The sequence below is a fragment of the Nomia melanderi genome, chromosome 9, assembly GCF_051020985.1.
Source record: "Nomia melanderi isolate GNS246 chromosome 9, iyNomMela1, whole genome shotgun sequence".
Lineage (NCBI taxonomy): Eukaryota > Metazoa > Arthropoda > Insecta > Hymenoptera > Halictidae > Nomia > Nomia melanderi.
Genome location: NC_135007.1, coordinates 12,187,692 through 12,208,392, shown reverse-complemented (window position 1 = coordinate 12,208,392; position 20,701 = coordinate 12,187,692). Strand labels below are relative to the sequence as shown.

Sequence of the window (20,701 nt, the reverse complement as noted above, 5' to 3'; positions counted from 1 at the left end):
TTCGATTTTTATCCGGTAATGAAAAAGCCGAGAGATAAAGGGCGAAACAGAGAAACGGGGGCTCGTCATCCAGGCCGCGAACTTCGCCCGTTATCGCGCGCGTCGATCGCGCGTTGTAATTGCGATTCGGGACTGAGGGGTCCCGGAAAGGGGCGCGGAGAGCGATTCCAGCGATTCCGGGAGCGCGAGCGAGCGGTTCGCGTCGCCGTCGGAATTACCGCGTTTACACGGCGACAGTGTATTGAAATTTGTGTAAACCCGAACGTTCCCATATCAGTTGTAGTTCATATCAATGCGCGTCCGCGAGAATGGCCGGCCGATTTCGCAACCCGGAAAAACACGGGCTCGCAGGGATTCTGATCGTGTTTGAGAACTGTATCCCAACGACAGTTTCTTCTTTCGAAAATCGTCGAAGTAGGGGTTACTCTTGAATGGTACTCGAAACGAAGTTTCGGTTATAATCTCGAAATCTTCATCAGAGTTCTGTTAATTAGAAGCGCAGGTTTCTTGAAAAGGAATACTCCAGTATTCATGGAATATTTAGTTCACTTTATATTGAATGTTTAATCGTCATCTCTTTCAGTTTATCTAGATCTCATTGATCTCTCTGTGTCCCACGTATCTATAAAGATGTTTCTATCTATAGAATTCTGTGTCGACAAACGTTCGGATTCTACGGAAGACAAAATTCAACGAAACATTGAGCAGATCGTGGTAACCGAGTCGCACGGAATCAACAGATTTTAATCTGCCCGATGCGGATACTTCAATAAGCGAGAACTGGAACACGAAAATTGTGTCAGAAAACAGTGAGTCACGTAACGCTCCGTTCCAATATAATCGAACGGCGTTTGGCAAGTTTACGAAATTCGTGTTTTCGAACCCCGCCCACTTCCGCGGTGAACTTCTCGACCCGTTCGAGCGGTGACTTCCTTGTTGCGTCATCGATGCGACCAACCCCCCTTTTGTTCCCCTTTGTTCCGTCGGAATTCTCCTCCTGGCTCGCGTTTATTAAGGGCTGAGGGCGGTCATGCTCGTTGGCGCCTGTTCCCCGCCCTTTTGTACGTTTCGAGTGGCGCCGCATTGTTGGGGAGAAGCGAGTACGTACGCAGAGCGGAGACACGAAACCAGGTCAGGGGCTGAGGGATCCACGCTTAACGCGTAAAATTGAAATTATCGAGCAATTTCGACGGTCGGGTGATATACAAGCCGCCGCGGCCGGAGCGAACGCGCCGCGGCCCCGAATCGTTCTATCGATTATATCGCGACGGTGTCGCGACTTCCTGTTTCCGCTCCGCTATATTCCGCCGGACGATTCTTTCGATTTTTCTGTGTTGTCTCGCGACGAGTGACGCGATGAATGAAGCGAGACCGTCTTATAACTGGACTGCGGAAGTTTCACGCAATTTATAAAAAAAATTGAGAAGCGACCAATCGCGGAACGATCGTTTAAGAATATTTGAAGTATAAAGTAGGAATCATTTTTTATTGTACTTTTGGTTTTTTAATTCTGTTAGAAGTTTGAGTTTAGAGATGCGGAATGTATTTGTAGGTTTTGAGAAATGTTTTCGTGATTGGTATTATTGTTGGAATATTTGGGAATTTCATTTGAATTCAGTTTGATTGTTTATTTTTCTGTGGAATTTTTAGGAGTAATTTCGGAATTAATTAGAGAATGGAATTATCGTGCTCAGAAAATTGCAGGCGAAAATTCAGTTTAATGGCTTTCATAAATATTGGCCCTTTGACCGTATATGTTAATTAATGCCGGATTCCAGTTTATCAAATTCTGTTACGCGCGACTCGCTGGTATATGTGGCCCGCGATGTTAACGTGTAGTATTGCGTACTAATTACTAATATCTTCTAAATTAAATTGGAAACTTCAACAAGAACTAGTCGGCCAGGGCCGAAAGTGCTCTGGCAACGTTTCAAAGTCTCGTTGCAAAGCAGCGCGTGATTCATTAATTACAAAATTGGAAACCACGGTCGCGTAACTAATTTTGATCAATTTTAGTAATGCATCGTCGCGATTCCGTCCCCGAAAGAACCTCGTTTATTTAACCGCCGTTCATTAGAATTTCACAATACACAATTTTCCGGGGGGACAATGTTTGTCGTTCAATGAAATTTTCACTTTAATTTAATACACAGGCCGTCTATCGCTGCCGCACATTTAAATTATTAATCGGCCACCCCTCGAGCTTTTATTTTACTTCTTGATTGCTCGCCGTCTTAGAACTTCAGCTTGCCATTTTTTCACTATTAATTATACAATCTTCAATTATTCCTCTAACTTAAAAAGAAAAGCTGCTTAAAAGAATCAATGCTCCGTCTCAAAATATTAATTCGTCACTCCGTCGTATTAACTTCAAACTATTCAAAATCAAATTCGTTGTCTCCGTTAAACCAAACGGAAAATCCACAACTAAAATTCTATTCTTCGATTCAGCTAAAAATAATTGAACATTACTTACTAGAAAGAGACGCAACGCAATTCTTTATTGATTCTCAGATACTCCTTATCCGACACTTACTCAAATTACAAAAGCTACAATGGAAAAATCGAAACTATCGCCAACAAACGGATCAGCGATCTCATCGATTTCCACTAATCGATAGGAGCATCGGGCGATAACTCTCCGGCGCGTCTGTATTGGCTAGACAATGTGTTCCTATGATCAGGCGACGGTGCTACTTAAATGCACTTTCAACCCCTGACGCTGGCGGACCAACCGTCGCTGTTAAGATAAAGAAAGAACCGCGCGAGACAGAACAATAGTAATTAGCCGCTAAGTTATAAGCGTTACGGTTTAAAGGAAATTCTCTTGAAAGAGAAGCAAAAAGAGAGAGTCGCTCGGCTAGGATAGTCGTGGTTTGACGCAAGTAGTTTTTGCTCATGGAAGAGAAGATCGGCTGAGATCGACGATGTCCGGATCGAATCGAATCGGCGGGGATCGATACATCGACAGACGTGTTTCAGGCCGGCGCACGGATTCGATATATTTTAGACATTAAATAGTAGACTGACTGAAGGAACAGGGGAAAGGGGTACTCGTATCAGAGCCGAGCGCCGTTATCACTGGAATCGATTGTCGAAACCTCGATCCGAGTGTTGTTCCATGCTGAAAACGACTGCAGTCACGGCTCGTTCTGCGGTGGCACGTGTGATCGTTCGTTGCCACTTCTTTCGGCTCGGTTCGTTTCTTCGAAGTGCGAAACGACGATATTGTTAATTTACTTATTCACTGTACCTAGCGAGAGAGATTAGCTTTCACGTGGAAGGATACTCTTCATCCCCTTCCAACGGTTATCTTAATTAACAGAGGAACGGAGCTGGCCAGCTTCGACTTTCGTGTCTCGTTTCTGGGAAATTAGAACGCTATTTTTCTAACGTTTGTTTTCTTACTGTTGACGGTTCGTTCGAGGATGAATAGACGATAATTTCATGGTGCAATGGAAGGGTTGAAGATGTCGGTTCCACTGGATTCCGTTGCTATCGCGAACGACGACGATCGATGCCGCGGAATGCGTTTCGCTCGTGAATTTCGGGCGAACGGAGGAGCGCGGCCTTGTAATTTTTACGCGGTTGCGTAACCTCCGTTGGAAGGAAGAACGATTCTAAGCGCAGCGGCGCATCGGAAGGTATATATTATTGATTTTCGACGAATTAAAGGGTTGATGTCGGCCGAGTGAAATTGTGATTTGTCGGATGACGCATCTACTTAATGAATTTCGTTCGGTGAGTCCCCCGGGACGGAGTAGTTAATTGTTAATAACTTGGTGCTCAACAATCGCGATTGTTTGTCCGGTCGTTCAAGCGGGCAGACCGTTACCGCGCTCGTTTGACCCTCCCGCGCTCACGATATTTTATGTATACACACGGAAGAGATACAAATTTGACGTAAAAGCAATAATCGTTGCGTGACTTCGGCGAATTTGAATTGCTAAATCTTCGCTGTGCTACACAACACGTATGTATGTCGTGCTGCGCAATCTTCTTTCATTATGTCCGCGGACGCACAGCGAGCCATCGGAACAGTTCGAAAGGTATTCGGTATATTTCCCGAGCTGCGTACAGTTTCTATTTTTTTACAGAGTACAAGAGGCACAGGTCTCGCCTGCTCGGAAATGTCGCCGGCGACGGAGCGAATCTCCCACGGTGCACATACGACACGTTATAATACATTCGTTGTAAATACGATTACCGATAGAATTATTTTGCAGCGAGCCATTCCGTCGTCGGGCATTATTGGAGGAGGCGATCCCGAAATTAGATTCTTTCCCCGAGGGGGTCAACAGAGCGGCGTGATTGTACAAATCGGAAACGAACTCGATACCGGACAAGGATCGCACGGGTTCGCTCGACATCTTCTCTTCTGTATAATTAAAGGGGGAAAAAAACGAGGGACAGAAAAGAAAAAGAAAAAATTCGCGTTCCGTCACGATCGACGGGGATCGTGGGGCGAAACGCTCGCGGGTTAATCGAGTTCGCGGAACGGGAGGGGAATTCGGGGGGAGGGCGCGGGAAAGATGGGAAAGGAGCGAGCAAATAATATCAGTTCACACGGGAGAACCTACTATGCAATGAATCCAATAGCAATAACTGTATAAACAAAAGGGAGAGGGGAGACCTGGGAGAAAAGGTGAAAACGAGAAAAGACTCATACGGGAAGAGAAAGAAAGACTTCGGCGAGATGCGGTGGAGGGATGAACGGAGATAGGGGACGATGATTAATGAAGAATATAAAAGAGAACCTCGCGGAGACGTCGGAATGACATTCGCGCTGCATATATTATACAATTATATCGTTTTGTGTGTGAGAGAGAGAGAGAGAGAGAGAGAGAGAGAAGTGAAAAAATGAAAGAGAGAGAGAGGGAGAGGGAGAGTAATAATAACCGAGAAAAACGACAACATTTCTTCGGCTCCGCTAATCACGCTACACTATATACATATTATATATATATATATAAATATACATAAATAAATGAATGAATATATATATATGAAAAAATATATATATATATATTATATGTCAAGAGATATTTATACTAGTATTTTAATAGTTTAGTACATAATGCAATATATATATTATATATATATATTATACAGAGAGAAAGGGAGAAAGGGGGGGAGAGAGTGAGAGAGAGAGTGTGACAGTGAGAGCGAGAATGCGAGAGAATGTGAGTGTACTATACAAACAATAAGAGAGAGAGAAAGAGAGGGAGAGAGAGAAAAGAAGAAGTGAGAAAGCGAGGCTCTGTAAATACATACAACACACATAGAGATATTATTCTATGATATATATATATTATATATATTATATACATACATTGACTATGCTAGTGATACATTAACATAGAATTATTGTATACATCGGCGTATCGACATAGACGAAACATGTGAATAGGAAACTAACGTAACTGAGGAAAAAAAAAAGGAAAACACACACACACACAGTTTACCTATAGGTATGAGTATCTAGGCTAAGCCGAAAAAAAGTAAAATAAAAAAGTAAACTTTCGTTATATTATATTATATATATATGATGCTATGGGGTTATATCGCGCGTGTGTATATATATATAATATACATATAATGTATCGCATAGAGACACACGTAAACGATGCATAGGCATTAAACTACGGGGACACATAATCATAATTATTGACATTATGATAACGTTTAGGCAGAGAATCGTGGATTAAATGAAAGAGAGAGAGAAAAAAAAAAAGAAACCAGCGGAGACGAGAGTAAAAGGTAAAAAAAAAAAAATGAAGAAAATGATATGAGAGTGTGTGTGCGAGAGATTGAAAATGAATAAAAGAAACCTAGCGCAATGAAAGACACGTTGACGAGAAATTTTTGTAGGTAGATAACTATAATACTTTATTGTTTGTACATTGGGCACGAATGCTCTATTATTTTACTGTGATCCGTGTTTTTGTACGATTTTCGAAGTCACACCGCACATGCAGGGCCGACGTTAGCGGACACGATGACACGTAAACATGTAACACACACACACACACACACACACAGAAACACACACATGTATACACACATGTAAACCCACTACCGTGTTTGAAAATCGTTTTTCGCAACGTTGCAATTATTGTTCCTCATTAGAGACTATCATTGGACTGCGAGTTTTATGCATTCGTGGCAGACGGGTTCAATGCAAGTTTAATGCAACACAATCGTATTTTCATGTTACTCGAATATACGAGGAGACTCTTGCCTTACGATTTTTTTCGTGATCACAAATATCCGCTGTGGATAATTCCCTACTAGGGAAAGAGATCACATATTTATTTCACGAAATGTTCGCAGGAAAAAAATCATATCCACCCTTAACACTGGAAGTGTCAGTATGACTATTAGTTTCGCTGAAACCGTGAAGATGATTTGAAGTTGTTAGTAGATAAACCCATTACTCAATGAACTCTCGTCATTTTTATATGACACCAGGAATCGTTGAATTCTCGGTACTTCTGATGTTAATTAAAGTTCACCGAATACCGTGAACGTTGATTACATATGCAGTAAGAAGAGAAGTGAAACGACAGAGTCAAGTTTCTATTCAATTCGAAGTTTCACGAATGAACCTCAACGTATCTGCATTTGCGAAAGATTCGCAGTCCAATTGCTGTGCTTCGACCCGACGAGCCGCCATCTTGTCGCAACTTTCGCGCGGGTCCCGTATGAATTTTCAACGGCCGCGCCGGGTGTCGCGGTTTCCGCGTCGGCTACCGAAATTCCTTTGGCCGCGATCGTCACCCGTTTCGATTCTTCCATTGAGATTCGAACGATCATTCAAGATGGAAGCGACGCTTGGTGCTCAACCGGCTGCCAGCCGATTATTCCCCGCGACCTAACGTCGACCCTGGGAACACGCGTCTCGACCAAAAACAAAACGAAAAACGAAAAAAAAAAGAAGAGTATGATCGCATCACCCACATTCACGGGGAACTCCGAGCTTTTATACTAACGCGAATACCATTGCATCGTGTTCATTCTCACGCGCGCCGCTTCGCATTGGATTATCGCCGCGGCGAAGTCCCGAAGACATTGTACGCGTATCTCTCCGCAGTTAGAACGAGAAGAGGATTTCGATTGGACTGTACTAGTGCCGATCGCGGAGATGGACTAGCGAATAATTGCTTCGAGCGTTGGTAGCTGGGACTTCGCTTTAACGCGTTGACTGTCACGCTAGTGATCGTCGTTAAAGGATTTTTTTAAAGATACGATCACCGTGGAACGAATGATGTCGATAGATAATTTTTCAGTGAACCTGCGCGATTAGAGGATTAACCTAAGGCAAATAGTACACGATTGGATAGCTAATGATTGTTAGTGATATCGTTTGTCTGCGCGTCGAATGGAACGATATTCGGCGCAAACGAAGGTAGACTCGTTTGCTGGACGAATGGCAGTCGGCGCGTTAACGATAACGCTTTGCTAGGCGTATAGTAGTGTCGCATGCTGCTCTTCTCGGCGATAAGCAGACGTTAAACACTGTAGAGCACAAGAGACGTGTACAGAGCAATGAACAGCGGTCGGCGAAGGGATCATCTTCGCCCGACGAGGCAATGACAGGCGACGTACGGGCGCACGGTTGGCGAATAATCGCGATAGGTGATTGCGCTTTCACGCTTCGGTCGAAATATGCGAAGTGAAACCGATCGACTAAGGGAAAGAGGTTGGTCGGATGTTTGGTCGGAACTTACCCTCGCCCCCGAGTATGTTTGCAAGAATCCCCGCGGATCAAACGAGATCGATTCTCGCGGGAGGACCGGCCTCGACGAGCGAGGCGAGCCTCTCGAACGCGAGATACTCGGTTCGAATCGAGAAACTGAACGGCTCGAACGATATCGATGAGAAGGGTACCGTTTTGAAGCGAAATTTCAATGGTGTTTTTCCTTTTGGGCAGCTTTTTAGAAGTGTCACGACGTTTCTCGTGAAATTTCATTATGCTTATGAGAGACAGAGAGTTTATAATAGGAGCTGACTGATCTTTGAGACGAATGACAAAAGTGATTCGTGGACCTTGTCAAAGATTTGATTGTAACGAGGTGTTCGGCGAAAAACATACAGGGATGAAACATATCGTGTGAGGATGCCTAATGCTCACAGATTTTATTATTCAAGGATGCAATTCCAATAATGCGGCGAACGTTAACTGGACATTTTACGGCCGGCTGTTCTTTAAATGTCAGCGGAGCGTGTAGAGATTCGCGTTGGAAAATATTTTATCAATTGGCTTGTCCGTCGAGGTTTATCGGTGTATAAATACTTGCGACGAGCGTTTGATTAAGGTTTATTGACATATTCACTAGCATTAGGAATTTTTAGATGCGCGAAATTTTACTAGGAACTTTTATTCCTCGGATGATACGTCGTTCGTAGGTAGTTTGTGAAAGAATGTTTTATCGCGAGCTCTAGGAATTAATGGTTAAAAGAATTTTATTGGCGTCGTTTATGCCGAACCGGGTTTGCGTGGGCGGGGGGCCGGGGGAGACGATAAAATTTTTCAATGAATTTAAACAACCCATTCGTGAAAGCATTCGCGTTTAGCGACTGTTGGAATAACAGTGAAGTTTTTCCGAATGGTACGTGTACTATAACGGGAATAGAATAGTTTCGCGAAACCCCGAGATTTCAACCGTGAAGTTTCCGAAGAAGTTCCAAAGTGTTTCAAACTGGCTGGCGCGCGGCGCGAATCTGTATCACTGAACCGAGAACACCGTGAAAATCGATTCGCTTTTCTCGATAAATTCGATAAAAACGAAACTTCTGATCTCCTCGTGCCCGCCGCGACAAGAACAAGCGATTCGCGATCGAACAATTCGCGGGCTGACACGTATGAATTGAAATGATATTTTCTATTAGCGTAAGCCTGCCGCTGGAACAACGTTACCCCTATTTATTTTAAACTGCCATTGAAAGTGGATTCAGAACTTCCATCATTTTCAATTACCGCAATTCATATCAAGTGAAATTAATGGGTACGAGGAGTGCAAGTCATGAGAAGTGCAAATTTATGGATCCAGAACGGAAAGGGAATTCAGATCGTAGTTGTCAGACATCGAGCTGCTGGTAAATACCTCTAAGAATCAGAACAGTCTTGCATCATATTCTCTCTTTAATTAGAAGAATTGCAAACATTCTCCCTATACTATCAATATTATTCTCTACTTCCACTGCTCATTGAAACTCCAACGCAAACTCATTTTACAATCTCACACTCTCAAAATTACATTCCAAAACACGTCCAATCACAGATCAACATTTACAACAAAAAAATCTCACTATGTCAAGCTCCAAATCCACCTGCATATACCAATCAACCCAAATTAATCTACTCCAACCCTGAATTCATCAACTCTTGAAAAATCCGAAACTGAAAATTACATTCCAAAACACGTCCAATCACAGTTCAACCTTTACAATCAAAAAATCTCACTATATCGAGCTCTAAATCGACCTACGTATACCAATCAACCCAAATTAATCTACTCCAGCGCTGAATCCATCAGCCCCAGAAAGAAAACCTAAATACCCCAAGCCAAATCGATTCCAACGATTCCGTGAATGCGAATCGTAACGGTTTGTTCCCTGCGAGTGACCGTAGCCGGACAACCGGCCCGCAGGAATGGAGGAAGCGTGTTGTTTAGCGTGCCGCAAAAAGAATATCGACGATTCCTGCCGCATGTCTCGGCCCGGCGAATCGGAAGCCGATATATGTTCGAAGTCACGCGTGGAGTTGCGGAACCCGAGGTCAGGGGTGTATTCACCTGGCGCCGCCCCAAGTCACGCCCACCTGCGCAATTCCAAGCGTAGGCCGGCACGCCTACACGTGCACCGACACAACGCGTCCTCTCCCACCTACGCGACCTACATACAGTCTCGGACAAAATTCGCTGGACGTTGATTCGCCTCAGACGACGCTCAGACCGTCGTCCCCCTCCACCTCCGCCTCCTCCTCGTCCGCCGCCGCTGCCGCCGCCGCTGCCGCCGCCGCCGCCGCCGCCGCCGCCACCTCCTCCTCCGCAAGGCTAATGTGATCAGATTTACGAAACCTCATTGCGGGACTGCACGAACTGAAATGTGCGGCACGATCCCTCGCCCGCCCTCCGGCCGGATTATTGGTACTCCGTTAACTATAAAATTCCTTTTTCCTTTTCTCCTTCCTTTCCTTTTTCTTCTCCTTCTTTCCGTTCCCCCTCCCGCGGTCCCGTTGTTTCTTTATTCGCGCAACAATACGGCTGGTATAATTAAAGCGTAAAGTATCGGGTTGGTCCCCGGGCAACAAGCCGCGCCCGGGATTCTTTATTGGCGCTTTTATCGCGACGAAGATTAGACTTCGCACGGTTGATTATTAATTCAATTATATGGCATTTGTGGCTCGGTCACTTTGGGCGCGCGGGACAGTCCGGTTTCATGTTTGTTTCGGCCGATCAAATTGGGGATCGCTCGAGGTAGAGCAGATTGGAAGTATATTGTCGCTGGAATATAATGTGTTGAATTAATTGGGGTAGCGAGCTTTAAGGGAGGTTAATTGTGTGTTGAGGGGATTTTTGGTCGTTGGTAGGGTTGAAGTGTTAGGATTGGGAATGAATTCGGATGTTCTTGGGAGTTGAAGGAGGGTTTTGTAGATTCTGATTCGTTTGATGAGAGGATCATTTGAGTTGGTCGAATTGGCTGCGTCGCAATAATGAAATGACGTTCGGGCCCGCGAGATTATATCGATTCTCACGCTCTCGCAGCGCCGAAAGAATATCTTAATATTCATTTATTCCGGGAATCCCTCTCGATGTCTCTTGAATCGACCGATAAAAATGTTTCCGCGAAATATGGGGCTACGCTCCGCCGGGGGAAGAGGATCGGCAAAAAGACATCGCGGAACGCTGCGAGCGTGCATAATTTATCCATCGGATCCGTATCGTCGAACGCGGAAGATAAATTTAATATCGGATGAATTATTCGCTTCGCCGGCACGCACGTGGAAATGGGAATTAATAAGTAATAATCTGTCGGTGCCGATTCTTTTTCTCGTTTTCCGCCGGTACGAGTCGCCGTTCACGTTTTCCCGCGTCCTAAAGTGTATTAAATATTTCATTCACTGGCAATAATTTTTAAGTAAAATTCCGATCACGTTCCGTTGTCAAATGAATCTGTTGTTGAGTGTTCGCCGGATGCGCCGTTGAATACCGGTCGATTCTCGAGTCTGTCCATTGCGTACCGTTTCTACTTACTGCGGCAGCGAGTGCCGCGACAAACTTTTGAAGTCGATTTCTTTGATCGCGAAGCAAAAAGTGAGGGGTATTTCATTCGGTCAAGTGTTTTGAGGAGTATTTTGTAACATTTCCTTCAATTTGATATTAGTTTAACCGTGATTCCCGTCATTCTCACAGAAGAAGGGAATAAATAGATGCATCGCCTTCAAAGTGAATTCGTCCGCTGAATAAACTACAAACACAAGAACACTTTGCCATATCTAATACACTTTCTCCCAGAAACTCTCCAAGTTTCTCCAAATATTACCTAATTCAATACCTAATTATACATTAACAATATCACCTAATTCAACCCAAGCACTTCTCAGACTCCAAAATTCGCCAATCTTCTCAATCTATAATCCTACTAAAATTCTCAACAACTGAACACTTAAACCAACCCCTAAATCATCCACCCATAACAAATCCTCCCATCAATCCATACACCCAACCCCTCAACTATTTCTTCCCTCGGTTCCCCTTCAACCAACCGAATACCCATTGTCACCTACCAAAAGATAAATCGAATACTGACAAAACGCTGTACACAACAGTCAATACCTCGACGATCAATAACAATCTTCCTAATTCCCTACAAACTACCCCAAAGAAATCAGCGTTACTCATGAACACCCAGCACAAAATCCAAAGTTTCGCCCAGTGTCCGTGGCACAGAGCTCGTCGCAGCGTTGCATAACTCACTGGTTGCGTAACGTGGCGAAGGGGTGACACGGGGAGGCTCCTTCGAATTTTGTCCTCGACTGTATCGACAGGTGAACGCTTGTTAGCGCTTCACCCTCGACCCGACACGTACGACCCGCCGCGCCAGTCGAAGGTTGCCGGTGTGCAGACCGCGGCTGGGCGGGTGTGTGTGCGCTAGGCCTACGCCTACCGCCACCCCCGCGCGACCGATCGGCCCGCGACTGCTCCTACTACCCCAGTTCGGGGGCGACGCGCGTTTCCCGAGTTCGCGGAGCGGGTCACCCGGTGACACGTTCCTACGTCTATCCCATTCGACGACCCGGTTTATAGTGGCACCCGCGTATGCAACGCAGCACGCCCCCCCGCGCCGCCGACTTTTGCCCGGAGAAAAGTTAGACCTAACCTTGGGGAAAGTTGCCGAAGGATCCGCGAGCACGCTGCGCGCCGCTTTCCCTGCCAACCTCCGGTGAGATTTATCGCGGGAGCCGTTCCGCGTCTGGTTCCCACGGGAATTCGGCGATCGTACGTGGCTACGGGATCCTTCGGACTTCTCTCTTCAGTCCCAGTTTGCAAATTTTATCGGGACGATCCTGCCTTTTCCTTCCTTTTTCCATCTCCTTCCGCCGTTTCCTTTCTTCTTCTTCTTCTTCTTGTCTTTTCCTTTGGGCTTCCGGGAAAACTGCGGTATTCTGCTCCGGGATAGTTTCTTTGGAAGATTGCAGACTGCAGTTGTTTGAAGTTTGATCAGTTCTATGGGCAGCTGGGGCAAGTGAACGGTTTTTGAATTCTTGAGGGCGGAAGTTCGACGTTCTACAGGGTTCGCGTATCTTTTGAGTTTGTTGGAGGAAGAGCGGATTTGCAATTGTTTGTCGGATTTGGTATAGGAGATCGTGGAGATTCTGAGGTTTTTTTAAGAGACTTCTGATCGAGCCGTTTGCTCGTTATGAAACTGTGCGGCGTGTCTGCGGTTTAATTATGGGTTGACTTTAAGCGTGATATGTCAGTTAGCATTGTAGGTGTACAAAGGGGCGGCGCGAAAATAAGTTTCTATTATTATTTGTCCGCGCGAACGGTGGCATCAAGCATTGCACAAAGTGACAAATAACGGTCTGACCCTTCAACTTTCTTCGCGCCGCTTTGTCCGGTTCTGGAACCGGGGAGTAACCTTTCTCTAAAGAGACGCGTGAGCGTGAACAATTTTATGACGTTTTTAAACGCGTCCACCTTTTGTGGAAAATTCCGTGGAAAAGGGCTGCAAACGATCCGTGAAATTTTTTATGAGAATCTTTTTTTTTACCTCCCCGGTATTGTTGCTGTGAAATTGAATCCGCCCTCGACCGGAAAGGGCAATTTGTCACTCGTTTCTTGGAAAGGATGACACTTTGATACTACGAGTGTAAGAAACATCTGCGTGATACTTAAAAGGAATGATAATTTTCCAATTACCTCACGGTCGCAGTGACTCGGATTATTTTTTTTCATTTTAATTACACGCTACACGGCGTTTTTCATTTGCCAATTGACAATATATTATTGGAACCTGTACGTTCGCTGATATTCGTTAGTTAATTCGCGGGAATGGGAATGATTTAACTTTATTGGCAATTTTATTCGCCAGCCGGCTGATTTAGAGCGTTTATTGCCATTATCAATTATCAAGTGTGTAACAAACGGCCGTTTCATTGAATATTCACGAATCGGTTTAGAAAGATTCGTATTAAACAGTGTCGCGTTAAGTAGAGATTATAAATGCTCGATTGAATCGAGTACAAAGATACGAATAATAAGAACATCCCGTTAAATCACTCGAAATCAAAATTTCCCGTTGAATCGTGTATCGTTGTACAATGGATTTAATATCATTTCAGAAATACCTGCGCCATTCTGACAAACACGTTCGGCCTTCATTAATAACAAAGGTAAACCATTATGTACCGGTTTCGTATAAGCGATCGTTCGTAGTGAAATAAATTCGGTCGAATTAAATTAATTCCTCCAAAAATGCCGGAGATAAAGTGGAGATTAAACTCGTTGAACCAAATTTCTGTTTAACGTACAAAATGTACTCGCGTACCAACTTCGAAAGTATTATTCTTAAATTACTTCACCCTCGGACATGCATATCTTTTAATTAATATTTCCAGTAAACGGTTTTTAATCCGAAAGTAACGAGATTAATTTGTTCATGCTTTAAACGGTACATTCCAATTGCTATTAACAACGAAAACAAGATCCACAGATTTTTATAGAATAAAGCAGAGAATAATATATTAAATTCCATACTCGTGTAAAAGGCGAATGCGATTGTTTCATCATCGAGCTACCTTCAATCGTACAAATGATTAGACAGACAAATACTACACGCTGTTTTTTTTATGGATCAGATTCCCCAGTCCGATTTCACGATCGAGAGAACACTGTTCATCCATTAACCGGCGCGGGATTAAACGGAAGTGATAATCTTGCGCGTACAGTTTTACATAAATACGCAAAAATAACAGTCGGAGTAACTAGAACAAAGTAAACCAGAAACGCGGTGCATTATGAAACAATTCCAGAATTCGCTCCATCAAACTCGCTAGATCCTCGCTGTCAAACCGAAGCTCGGCTATGATAACAACCGCGGATCTAGCCAAAATTTTACGTTTAATCTAACAAACAATTTTCCTACGATTCGGAACATCTTCCAAACAATACCGCGACGAAACGAACTCCTGTTCAACCGAAATCTTTCTGAGCAACTCCCCGAAGATGTATATTTCTATAAAAACTCGCAGTCCATCCGCGACGCTCTCAAGTGTCCCGCATGAAAAGGCGTCCGCATTCGAGCGGGGTTCTCGCGTTACGTTTCCAGAAAAAATATTAAGTTACATGGACAAAGTGACAATTATCTAATTATGGCGCGGGACGGGGGGCGTAGGGGTCAGGTCGCTGTTAAAGAACAGCCGGCAGGACAGGTAAGAGGAGAGCGGCCTGATAAACGTCGACGTAGACCGATTCCCTCAGAAGCGAACGTTGCGAAAGCTAAGGGTACCTGGAATCATCGGGCCGTCGCATATTTCAGTCATCGTGCATCCGTTTCTGCAATTATCGACTCCGCCGTTCGAGCGAAAAGGGCGCAGCGGGTGGCGAAGTGAGGAGGGGCGGGGGAGGGGCGGCCGGAGACGGAGGAGGGGAATATATGCAAGACCGCACTTTTATCGTACTTAGTAAGCACCTCGTTCAAGGTCCACGAATGCTCGACGTAACCGTAAATCCCTTCGGGTGGAAGTTACTTAAAACGTCGTCGTCGTCTCGCGAGTTTAATAACGTCGCAATAAAAGTCGTCTCGATTTTCATCCCCCGCCGGTCTGAGTACTTTGTCTGAGTACTTCATTAATATTTCATGGAACGCGGATACCTTGAATTAAGAACGGGATTTTCGCTGTCCATCGATTATCTAACGACGCCGAGCAATCTTGCCGCGCGAAACGGTGAATTGAGTTGGGGAGCTATGATAGGTACGACGATCGTTTTCGTATGAGAAAGTGTTTGGTCCAGGGAGATTGAAATTGTTAGTTAAAGATTAGATATCAGGTTTTCTCGGCGGCAATTGGGTAATTGTTCGATTATTGGTGTTCAATGGCGAATGGACAGTTTGGGGATAAAATAGTAGTATTTCAAAGTTATCAAGACGGTGCCCTTGATAAATCTGTGCAGGTTGTTAATTGCATTCTGAGAATTCATATGGAATTTTATAGAAAAGGAAAGTTCGTGTAAAATCGAGGATTACTCGAGTTTACAGCCGGTTCTCCCGAACAAGACTCAATCCACTCACCCCTAAGTTCTTTCTTGTTTGCTCCGTAAGCCTGCGTGCCGAACACACGCGTATCACACACACACACACACACCCACATAGACACAGAAGAGACAACACGAGCAATGCAATGTTCGGATACTATGGAAGCCACCCTGTAGATCGGAATCTCGCATAGCGCTAACAGATTGTATAACACTTAACTAAGCTTTCCGTACAATACAATGATGCGAAAGGAGAGAGAGGAGGAAGACAGACGGGAGCGTGCGCGAACGAGATCGAGAGAGATGAAGCGAGTGTGTGTTTCGCGTGTGTGCATGGAAGAGAGGAGACAGGGCTGGAAGAAACGAGAGAGAACGACTGGAAAGAAAGAAAGAAAGGGAAAGAAAGAGAGCGTTGAAGCAGTGCGAACGAATTGAGAATTGAGAACAAACACAATGATACACGAACAAACATACCGTACGTACATACATCCGCATACACACACAAACATACGCACAGACAGACACACACATACAGACATACACAAACGAACAAGCAAAGAGAAAGATGACGAAGAACCTACGAGTTGTTATGTTTTCTACAGTAACGTTTGTACCAACTTACAACAATATTTGTACAATATAACGATAAAGAGAAACGTGTACCTATACAAGATAGGTTACCCAAATGCAATAACTTTTTTAAACGGTATTAACCAAGCCGGGATATTTTTCATACTTGTAACGAGCCTGTTGCGGGTTGCACCCGCGACCAATGATAACTACATCGTTTCGTTTTTGTGTGCCAACCAGAGGATTTTTCTAGACTTTTGCTTTGCAGAATGCGTGGACGGCGCGGACACGACGCCCACCGCGCGTACAAAAGAAAAAAAAAAGAAAAAGAAAAAGAAAACCCTCCTCGAATTTCTCTGTCGCAAAATCGATGGCGCCCCCGAACAAAAAAGAACTCCCCCCAAAAACCCGCCAACCCCCACTCCTACCGGTCCCAAAGCCGTTTCTGATTACAATTCAGTGTGTACACCTTGACACCCATCCTCCCTCCCAGCAGCACTTGACGTCCAATCGCTTCGATTATCGAGTGGAAACGCCGGTCGGAGATTAGAGACCGAGCGGAAACGTTCGTCGAACAGCGGTAGGCCGGCTCGCTCGGCGCGGCGGTCCAGCCGCACGAATGGCGCGGAGACCGCGGGCGAGCTGGGTCTCTTTCACGCGAGACGCATCCGTGTTCACGCGGGCAACGTTTTAGGGCGTGCAGTTTCTTTGAGGAGGCTTCGGGGAACCCGTTCGCTCGGAGATTGCCGCTTCTCAAAGGGTTCCGGGCGAGTTACCGCGGAAATTTCGGTAATCTTCCGGCGGTATTTGCGGGCAGATGTACGAGCGTTGACGCGTTTTCGACTTTTAGAGGAGCAATAACGTTGTACGATTTGTAAAGAGATTATGGGATGAATGTTGATAGCGTTAGAGTTAATATTGTCTACGTTGCCCGAAGGGGCAAGTGTCAGGTGTAGCGAGAGGACAGAATTATGCGCGTTAGAAGTAGACGTGATTGGAATAAATGAAACATGAGAAAATCGCCTTATTTGATGTGGACTCGAGAAGACAAGAAATTTTTTAGCGTTCTCTTTCTGAAATCGCTCGTGTTAGTTTCTAGAAGAGCAATGATTGTTTTAGGTATAGATTTCTATCACTGTAACCGAGAGAATTGAGTAATTACGACGATTGATCATAGTTCGATCGGCTCCTCGAGTAATTGTTTGTTTAGTATTTGTTGAAGTATCTAAATTAAAATTAGGAGATCACGTTAGTGAGTCACGCGGTATTTGAGATCATGCGAAGGCGAGTATTTTGAAAGATTCAATGTTGTTCGAATGAAGTTCGAAAACTTACGGCTCGAAGTGTGATGTTTGAAGGATTTTTCAGGCCGTACGTGTTTCGGCGCGTTTCGTGAACAGTTGACGAGTTCTTTTCAGTGGAACGTTTTCCGAGACGCATGGAAGGAACACGGGTAATGTCACGTACAGTTTACGTCAATATTTCAGCGAGCCTCGCGATTAATTTTTCCACCGCCGTTCGCAGCGAAGGGTTTTATCTGAGACGGTTGTGACGCAATGAACCGGCACTTGATTAATGCGGTGTAAGCGAAGAGCAATCTCGGTATCATCTGTGATTAACACATCGTTTTTCACTATCCTGTCGAAGTTGTCAGATAAATTCATCCGCATGAATTACAACATTCTTCCGCGTTATACATATTCAAGATACAGCGGTGCGGTTCGAGGAGTTAACATTCATTGATTCCGCAGTTGCCTCTCATTTTTCATCTTGTTAAAAAAATCTGCAATCTGACTCACCGATGTTACGATCCGGTACATGTGTCTTTGAATAAATCATGTCGCATTATACACGGTCACGTTTGAAGTCGCTCAATAGCACGCACGATTTCTTACAGGGTGACAAAATATTCCTCGAACGGTTGCTTGGGGAACGGCCAATTTTCATCGGTAAACAATTTCATTGACCTATCAGGCAATTAACTTTTTGCTAAACGAATCGACAATTTTATCCTTCAAAATCGAACGATAGGAATCGACGTCTGAAATTGATACTCCAATTAACTTTCTACGAATCGATTCAATCGGATAAAAATATAGAAATCCACAATTAACAGTTCATTTGATTTCCAATAATCTCAAGTTTCATTCGATCAACCAAGAATATCGGTTACAGTCTTTCCATTGAAAACAAATCCTTGAAATCGCAACATCCAGATATTATCAGATAATATCATATGACATTATCTCTTAACCCTTTGCCCTACAATAACGCGTGATGATGATTTCAAACAGAATTTCAAACATCAATATTACTAAGTTCCTGTGAATTCTAGTGAAATATTATTCTTCTCTTATCAATCGTTATATTTCAAAGCAAACGTGGATATAAGATATGCCTAGAATTTTTCTCATTTTCCCAGTGAATCATTAATGACAAAGCAGTCGTATTGATCGCAGTTGAGAAATAAATCGCAGGGCAAGGGGCTAATTTCCAAACAGTATCCCAGTCGCACGATAGCCTACATCGCCAGGATTTTCCAGAATCCATCGTTTTAGTTCACGAGCACCCAGTATCCGCGAAGCATCGCGTGATACTTCAGTACTCTAGCCCGACCTTGCCGATCTCAGATACCGTGTGTCGCGATAGAACACGTATACGGTTTATCAAAGCGCGATCTCCGGGCCGCGGCGCGGGTACAGGTATGATAGGTACGTATGAACACCGGTGCGTCTCGTTTTCGCGATTTACTCCTCCGTGAACGGCCGTCCCGAGGCGAGGTCGCGACGCGATTGGGCGAGAGGATCCCGTTCGCCGTTGATCGAGTTTGCGAGCTTGATCAACGGGAAACGCGATCCGATGGAAGCAGAGTTCGGAGAGGACGAACGAAATGGTGCTCCGAAAACTAAGGAAGAAACAAATCATAGCTTATGCGTATTTCCGGCGTCCGTTGTGCTTGCGATTCCCGCGGTTCTATCGTCTCCAGACGGAAATGGAAGCATGGAGAACGTGAGAAACGTATGGACATGCGTTCGTTAGGCCGCGTACCTGAGGAACGATCGGGATGCTTGTTTGATTGGTCGAGTGTCTCTTAATGGAACGATGAGCGGGATTTCATAGATTCTGTTGGGAGTATTTCTTAATATATTGATCAGATATGATTCCATATTCGGATACGTATTATAATCTGGTGGTTTCTTCAAATGTTCGATAGAAATGAGCACTCGAGAGTATACAATAGCAAGTGAATATCGTATTGGATGTTTTGAGGATTTGAATTGGATAGAAAAGATTCGCGATAAATCGTTTGGTGATTGTATTAATGAATTGGATAACGGATGATCGGCGTTTACAGAGGAGCTGGACTTGAAACATTGTTTTAAATTTGGGAATTTAGATTCTGCTGTTGCTATTGTATTTTCTATTTCGACCGATTGAAAAACGTGCTAGGCGTTCGACGACCGTTCCCCAGCTGGTACGCGATTTTTAGGAAGCAGTCGTGAACGAGGAAGGATGATGTCCCGAGAGCTCGTGTGCACCGGAAACCACCCTAGAACGTGTCCTCCCTCGGTGCTCGATGACGCGTTCGTGCTACGATTTCTGTGCGAGTGAGAGCGAGCGAAAGGGGAACGAAAGGGGGAGAGAAAGGAAGGGAGAACGAGGAAGACACGAGAACGGAGAATAAATGAAAAAAACGTGCGAATGTGTAAATTTCTGCTGTTAGCTCCGGACCCGTGTGCGCGAGTCGAGACTGGAATGAGGGGAAGTTTCGTAAACGGCGAAATGGGCGACGGTTCGATTGAAAAACAGAAGGGAAAAACGTGACGACGCAGAGAAAAGGGAAAGAGGAAAAGCGTGGAAAAATGGAAAATCGTTCGTGGAACAATCGACAAGCAATGATGACGTTAAAGGCTGAATCTTTCGTCCATCTTGCTGGTTCCGAGATAGCGTATAAGGTTTTCACGAGAGAGAAAGTGAGAGAGAAAGAGAGAAAGGAAGAGAGAAAGGCTGAGAGAGAGAGCGCGCGCGCGAGAGAGAGAGATAGAGAGAGAGAGTGAGTGAGAGAAAGAGAGAAACGGAAACGTCAGCGTAGCGCGGCAAGTGATTTTGAAAATGTTTCCCACGTGCGAATATCGACAGGATCTCGACGAGACGAAATGCCCGAGAAAAGACTTGTCCGTGACTCTCACCACGTTGGATTACGCGTTCCGATCATTATGGATAAAAAGTAAACGCCTTGTTTCGTGTAAAATGACAGTTCTTTCGTTTCGGTTTCTTAGGCGAACGAATGCATATCATAGTTGTAAATTAACGATTTGTGAAATAAAAGCTGCAAACTGTTTGTGTTAACAATAGGTCATTGAACCTGA

At 44.5% G+C, this 20,701-nt stretch overlaps 2 protein-coding genes across 10 annotated transcripts in view; one reads left to right on the top strand and one right to left on the bottom strand.

Annotated features, from left to right (window-relative positions):
* Rassf (Ras association family member) overlaps positions 1 to 20,701 on the bottom strand; it is a 78,500-nt gene that overhangs the window by 27,670 nt on the left and 30,129 nt on the right. The gene's annotated exons all lie outside the window — the stretch shown is intronic.
* Positions 1 to 20,701, top strand: part of mamo (zinc finger protein 628-like) — a 107,606-nt gene that overhangs the window by 63,938 nt on the left and 22,967 nt on the right. Inside the window, exon 4 of one of the 9 annotated variants that reach the window (XM_076370771.1) lies at positions 1 to 20,701. This exon is cut by the window's left edge and continues 20,931 nt beyond it. The exons of the other annotated variants lie outside the window; for them this stretch is intronic. The gene's annotated coding sequence lies outside the window, so the exon portion shown is untranslated. 9 annotated transcript variants of the gene reach the window in all.